Source organism: Euprymna scolopes, chromosome 22 (genome assembly GCF_053919585.1).
Source record: "Euprymna scolopes isolate OS-2025 chromosome 22, ASM5391958v1, whole genome shotgun sequence".
Taxonomy (NCBI): Eukaryota; Metazoa; Mollusca; class Cephalopoda; order Sepiida; family Sepiolidae; genus Euprymna; species Euprymna scolopes.
In genome coordinates this window covers 99,166,483-99,174,335 of record NC_136503.1, presented here as the reverse complement: position 1 = coordinate 99,174,335, position 7,853 = coordinate 99,166,483, and the positions used below count along the sequence as shown (strand labels likewise).

At 35.2% G+C, this 7,853-nt stretch overlaps 1 protein-coding gene across 1 annotated transcript in view; it reads left to right on the top strand.

Annotated features, from left to right (window-relative positions):
- Window positions 1-122, top strand: part of LOC145243568 (glutamate receptor ionotropic, kainate 2-like) — a 70,386-nt gene extending 70,264 nt beyond the window's left edge. Inside the window, exon 13 of the mRNA XM_080106550.1 lies at window positions 1-122. This exon is cut by the window's left edge and continues 1,563 nt beyond it. The gene's annotated coding sequence lies outside the window, so the exon portion shown is untranslated.
- Window positions 123-7,853: the final 7,731 nt, after the last annotated feature.

Here is a 7,853-nt window from a genome sequence, read left to right as displayed (position 1 = left end):
ATATTTTATAAATTATCGTTTTGATGCTTGTGTATTTAATATAGATTTTCAAATATCTTATTCAATTTTATTTGTTAGAATTTAAATTGTTACGTAAATATTGTTAAATAAATTTTGTCAAAATCAAATGAGAAAAATATTTGTTGATGTTTAAAGAATAGAAAGTTTGCATGAAGTCAGTCAATTACAATAATATAAATATAAACGCCAGTTTTCTATATAACGGGAAGACAACGGAAGTGCTCTTCTAACCTTAGCGATGGGAACCGAAACTCTCTTCTTTCGTTTCCCTGCTTTCCAGCTGACTACAATATGGTTGTCTTCAAGTCCAACGTAAACAAATTCTTGGTGAGCCAATTCCTTAAGTACCTATTTACTGTGCCTCCCCACGGGACAGAGTTAGAAACCAGGGTCGTTTTTTTAACGTGGAGAAAAGGTACAAAAATAAAAATTGTCTCAGGCATAAAGGATTTCTCCTCCACCGAAAGAGAACAAGAAATAGTAGTGCAGCATCTGAAGAATAGATACTACACTTTGATCTTGTCCCGAAGGCCAAGAAAAAAAAATCAAATTTCCACTACTAACGATCACTACAATATTGACCCAATGACTACTATACACTCATTAACTCTTATCCTCGAGTGGCCTCGGTGCCTTGATAAGTGGTGACTCCTTTGTAAAAAAAAATTCCATTGTCTTCCTCAAGAATTTTATATATATAATCTGAATTTCATAAAATAAGATAAAGGAGTTTCGGCTCCCATCGCTTAGGTTAGAAGAGCACTTTCGTTGTCTTTCCGTTATATAGACAACTGACGTTTATATATATAAATATCATTATAATATATTTATAGATCATTATAATGATCATTATAATATATTTATAGATCATTATAATGATCATTATAATATATTTATAGATCATTATAATGATCATTATAATATATTTATAGATCATTATAATGATCATTATAATATATTTATAGATCATTATAATGATCATTATAATATATTTATAGATCATTATAATGATCATTATAATATATATATAGATCATTATAATGATCATTATAATATATATATAGATCATTGTAATGATCATTATAATATATATATAGATCATTATAATGATCATTATAATATATTTATAGATCATTATAATGTTCATTATAATATATATATAGATCATTATAATGATCATTATAATATATATATAGATCATTATAATGATCATTATAATATATTTATAGATCATTATAATGATCATTATAATATATTTATAGATCATTATAATGATCATTATAATATATTTATAGATTATTATAATTGACTGAATATCTATGAATCCCCTCCACTAATTTATCCACGTTGAATAACGTGAGCACATTTATTTTTTAAATTAGTGTGCCTTGCAAACTACAATCCCACCCCTAAACGAAAAAAAAAATGAATGCCATACATATTACTGAAATGTTATATAATAAAACTAGCCTGGGTGCCCGGTGTTGTCCGGGTGTTTGGAGGTATGTGTTGAGCAAAAAAATGAAATATATATATATATATATATATATATATATATATATATATATATATATATATATATATATATATATATATATATATATTGATACTAGACAGGCAGGCTCGAACCCGTGCCGCGAAGGGAGAAAAGAACATGAAAAAAAAACGTGATGTCTTTGCCGTCGCGTCCATCGCCAAACCGGAAGTGGCGAAGATTTAAATTAAGGTTAGTCAATCGAAAAGAGGGGATGACTTTCGAAAATATCGGCGAAAAAAGCAACCCCTCCCTGTAGAAAAGTGCCCAGTTGAGATTGAAGGAATTAATGTTTTTAGTCAATTTTTTATATTTGTCGTCTTAAAAACGATACCGATCTTGTGAAAATCCGTCGCTTCTGTCGAAAATTTTAGCAGACATACAAACATACATACATACATTTAAACAGACAGGTGAGATTTATATTATAGAAGATTATTTCGATTTTCATCTTCGTCTATATTGTTAATGAGGAAATTACTTAACATTTCTTTATTAATTAATCGATAATTAATCGGCCTATTGTTTACATCTAGAGTATTATCTGCACAACGTTTTGGTCGAGGTGTCTCAGCAAAACATGGCGAATTTTACACCCGAAGAAGGTCAGAGTTTACATAGACTGAAACGTTCCTTAACAATTTAGCAATTGTTAGAGTGTGCTGCATACATTTCATAGTTGTTTAAAAATTAAGTATGGTAGTAAGAGCCCATCTTCTTTGCAGCAGACTAAGCAGTATCTTCTATGTATGTATTTTTATTCCAGTTTATGTTAATTCTGAATGTAAGGCTGAAACTCCGAATGTTAGTTTTTCGATGGGGGGGGGCGTATCAGTTATGGCAATTGGCAGTTGAAAAGGTTTCGTTACGTCATTATTTAGGGGGGAGGGGAGGGGTATTTGCTTTTGTTTTTGTTTTTTGAGAATGCGAAAACAAACAATTTATTTGCCAAGTGAGGGTTTGTAAGAGCCCGTAGGAATAAGTTTATTTTTGCACGTTCAAATGTAAAAAGAAATATCGATCCGTCTGCACTGAAAAACTTTTTTTAGTCGATGCACTTATAAATGGTGAAACTCGAAATGTTGACGTGAACGCGTTGTCCCTTTTTTCGTCTACACAGACGCAAAATATTTCTTTGCATGTGTGTTTTAATTTAGGTGCTCGTACACAATACGGATAGTCATACGACATAATCACTTTGACACACCGGTTAAGCAACGCTGAGCCCGGTCATTATTAAAATGGGTGACCAATTTGGGAGTTACAGGCGCTGTATGTATGACGACGTCGGCACCTCGCTGCAAGAGTTGCAGAAACCTAACGTCGTCATCTCCCCTAAAGGGGATATACCAACGATTGGGGATCGCTTGTTAATTTTATACTCCCATGGAACTTCTTCCTTCGGAGGGAGCCGATTAAACCTAAATAGGGTTAGTGCCGTTTCACACACACACACACACACACACACACACACACACAATACGAATTAACTTAAACTGACTTTTTCTAAACTAATCCTAAAGCTTAGGTTAGGGTTAGATCAAGGTTAGTTTAGGATTAAATGGTCTGGTGAATGGAGTATCCACCACTAATCTCCCGTCTTAGGTTCAAAAGGGAGTCTTCAATCTAATACGGGCCGCACCATCAACCAAACTTCAACTCCTGTCCCATCGCCGCAATGTCGCATCGCTGTGTTTGTTTTACAACTATTTTTTATAGAACGTGTTCTGGCGAACTCGTAACACTTGTATTCCGTTGATGGCAATGCCCCCCTCTGACTAACTCGACAAGCAGCAAAATCACACCTCTTTACTGTTGCTATCCCTAGATGTCGAAAATTTGTAAAAATTATTTTTATGGATAGAGCTTTTTGTTTAAACGTCGGCTATTTAAAAATATATATTTAGACAAAATGGCTAAAACTAATCAAACCCAATTTAACAAAGTTCACGCAGGTGGCTCGAAGGTCCCAATCTTTATTGGACAACCATCCGACTTTGGGCCATGGCCAGCAGCTCCGAAAAAGAAAGACCGGACCTACCAGCTTACAGACTCAGAGCTAGTAAACCTAGCATATGATTTTACGGACGGACTAGTATCGGAAATAATCGGAGAATTTCTCGATGATCATCCGAACTGCACCAGTAAGGATCTGCCTGATCAAATAGCAGCCCAGTACGGCGAATTCACAAAGTGTTCTAGTCTAATACTTTCTTCCCTCGGACTTTTAGACTTTGGAATCCCCTCCCTGTTTCACACTTCCTTGACTGTACTGACATGCAGAAGTTTACACATAATGTGAACACGTATCTCGCTGCTAAACTCCCTAAAGTTTCAAATACTAGCCTAGTATTTGAAGAAAATCCTTTTACTCTGAAAGTCTTTCCCTTGAATTCTTCTTCTTCTCTGACTGTGCTGGCATGCAATTTTTTTTTATTTTACATAGAAGTCACCACTTATCAATGCCCGGAGGCCACTCGAGGATAAGGGTTAATGGGTATACAGTAGTCAATGGGATTACAATCGTAAGTAGTGGAAATGTAAATTGGATTACTTAGGTGGACTGTGCATCAAGAACCTGTTTACGTTAGACTTGAAGAAAATCAAGTATTATTAATTGCTTCTATTCTGTTTCCTTGCGTTTGGTATATACTACTAGACCTGCTTTTCTTTCGTTTTGCAAGTACCGTTTGCCTTACATCCAAAATAGTAACATTATTTATCAATCTAAGTGCCAGTTGGTTATGTCGGACGGATTTCCTTGCGACCCTGAACCCATCGACGCCACAAAGAACAAGGGGGAAACAGGGGAAAAGGGGGTTCTTCAAAAAAAAATATATAAAATTTGCGAGCTCTCCAAAAAGGAGGATAAAAAATGGAAAGACCGCATTTAAACCTATTGGAAAATAGTTTAAAAACAGTTACAGCTGGATATAAATATGAAATGATTAAAGTGATCCTAATTTTACTGGAACTGTGGATTATGTAGGAGGGTGGGTATATTTCTTTTCCTATCCTTTGCAACGACCCGACGATTCAAATTTTTTTATGCTATTATTGATGATAATGATTACCAGTTGTCAAAATTTCAGCTCTCCACAGTTGTTATTTCTTACAAATATTAGGTTTCAAAATTTTGTCCCTTAGTTTTGGACACTACTATATATATGTGTGTATGTGTGTGTGTGTGTGTGTGTGTGTGTGTGTGTGCGTGCGTGCGTGCGTGCGTGCGTGCGTGTGTGTGTGTGGTTAGAAATATTAGAAACGGTCTTCTGTCTTATGAAGATGTGAAGATGGGCTAATCATAGCATGCGATATGCTCCTCATTGTTAAATCTTAAATTATATTTTTATAAAAATGCATTTGTTCGCTATTTTTGTATAAGCGTTCGATTTCAGCATGCCATTAATGCCAACGATGGAAATGCTGCCTATAACGACGCAATAAAGACAAGAAGCGACTCATGCCAGCCGGTTATAGCTGACGACATATCGACCCGTTTTTGTTGATGTTTTCAACATGTGCCTATTGTTTGTGCATCACGTTGGATATCGTGTCTAACGCCCGGGGAGCTGGTTGCTTTCCCAGGACGTTTCTCAACCAAGTAATCCTCCCCGGAAAAGCGATAGTACGATATTGTTGCCGTAAATCCAGGAGAGTTTCTCGCAAAGAAACAAGCACAACCCTACGGACACAAGACCAAAACAGTCAACCACTAGACAAATAAAAATCTACGGACACAACAACCAAAGAAAAGAAACACTTGATTCATCAAAGTCCACGGAAGCACAACAAAGCAGGAACTCAACTCAAAAGCAGCCACTTCAACCCAGCATCCACAGAAGAAAAAGAAGACACTAGAAAACTCAAGAAAAACTAAAGTAGGTGACTATTTCCTCTGCTCTTTTTGTTACTCTGCATTTTTTTTTTGGGGGGGGGGGTTAATAATTTGTAAAAATTATTTTTATGGATAGAGCTTTTTGCTTAAACGTCGGCTATTTAAAAATATATATTTAGACAAAATGGCTAAAACTAATCAAACCCAATTTAACAAAGTTCTCGCAGGTGGATCGAAGGTCCCAATCTTTACTGGACAACCATCCGACTTTGGGCCATGGCTAGCAGCTCCGAAAAAGAAAGAGCGGATCTACCAGCTTACAGACTCAGGGCTAGTAAACCTAGCATATGATTTTACGGATGGACTAGTATCGGAAATAATCGGAGAATTTCTCGATGATCATCCGAACTGCACCAGTAAGGATCTGCCTGATTAGATAGCAGCCCAGTACGGCGAATTCACAAATGCTGCGGACACTGCTCGGGCTTTAATAAGAATAAAGCAAGATGGAGGTGAGGTACTCGCAGATTTAGCATTCTCTCTATAAATTTTCAATAACAAGACGTTTTTTATATATATATATATATATATATATATATATATATATATACATATATATATATATATATACATATATATATATATATATATATATATATATATATATATATGATAATTGCTGCATTTTTCCAGAATGTTCGCCGCCACATTGAGTTCTCCCAATCTTGTCGTCCATGCCATCTCAGATGACTCTGCACTCCCGCCACAGATTTGCCCATCTTGAAGCTTGAGCAATTTCCACTGAGTTAACTTCCTTTGGAGGTTTGAGGGTATTCCTATGAACAATCACATGTCTTCTCAAACCAACAGTAGACTTGCAAACTTTGCTGCATAGTCAACAGACCGTTTGGTTCGGACTAATAAGTGCAAAGTTGACCTGAACAGGATTTTTGTGCGACTTTTGGTGGTTGACGTATCCAGCTTTTGACAAAAGCACTCGTTCAAAAGTGGGGCATTTCCAGCTCTGTGTGTCATAGTTAAGACCATCAATTAAACCTTTGCAAAGCTCTCGCTTCAGATTGCTGTGGGCCTGCTTTCTTTTCTCTAGAGCATCACAACTTTCACGTACAAGCTTTCGCCACTTCGGCCTTTGCAGAGTAAGTTCTTCCCATATGTCGATGTCGATTTGTAAGACTTTCAAATTATTCTTTTCCCTGAACCTCTTCCTAGGCGCTTGAGGGCGCTTGCCATTTTCCAGCTTCCCGTAAAAAAATTTGTTTTGGGAGCCTACAATCTTTCATTCAAACCAAGTGGCCCACCCAACGCATTTGAGATCTAATTACAAGGGTATCAACACTAGAGCAACATCCTCTCACAAGGACTTCAGTATACATACATACATACATACATACATACATACATACATACATAAAGAATACTGTAGTTACTTTCAAAGTCCAGATTTTTTATTTTCGCGCATACCAACTCCTCCAGCATGTTAAAATCTAAGTACATTGAATCTAGATCCTTTCCTTATGCAACACGAATTGGTTATTATTATGTAAATACCGAGGTATTTCGTGCATATACTACTCAGAAAAATTAGAAAATCAAAGATGGCGTAATTGAAAAATATAAAGGTAACTGCAGCTTCTCTTCCAAATTTCGGATTCTAACCATGTCGTATCACATTTTAATTCCTTTTGGTGGATTGAGTGTTGCGATTTCTTCTGATGAGTTAAGGGCATAATAGATTCACTGATTGATATAATAATTAAGTGATTGATTTTGCGTTACGAAACAGATACTGTCAAGAACTCTACAAATCAATTGATGTAAAGGAATAAAATACAAAATTGTCAACATCATGTACTTTGGAAAATAACGTTTTTGTCATTTATTCTATATATTGCTCTGTATTCACATTGAGCTTTTATATAAGGATTGATATATAACAAGAAAAATATATTTCTACAGAAATATATATATATATATATATTGTTTACAGAAAGTTTTTAGATGAGACAAGTCATCGGTACCTTCGGTTTCAAACCCGATAATTAGAACCGTTTTAAATACCATTATCAAGCTCTGTTCAGCCAATACTCATCTAATCGGAGATGAGTATTGGTTGAAGAGAGCTTTATATGGGTATCTAAAACGGTCTTAATTATCGGGTTTGAAACCGACGGTACCAATGACTTCTAAAAACTTCCTGTAAACAAAAAAATATATATAAATACACTCTTATTTTCGGATTTTCCTTATAATTGAGCACTCGGTTGGATTTCTTTTTCCAACAAAAACTAATTATATATATAAAACAACAAGTTATAAACAAAAAAAAGAAGACAAATAAATAGAAATAAATAAAATTATAAACATGTTAATTAACTAATCATACCATACATAAATCCCCTACTCACATTTGCTCCGAGGCTCCACACAGCTACCCAACTT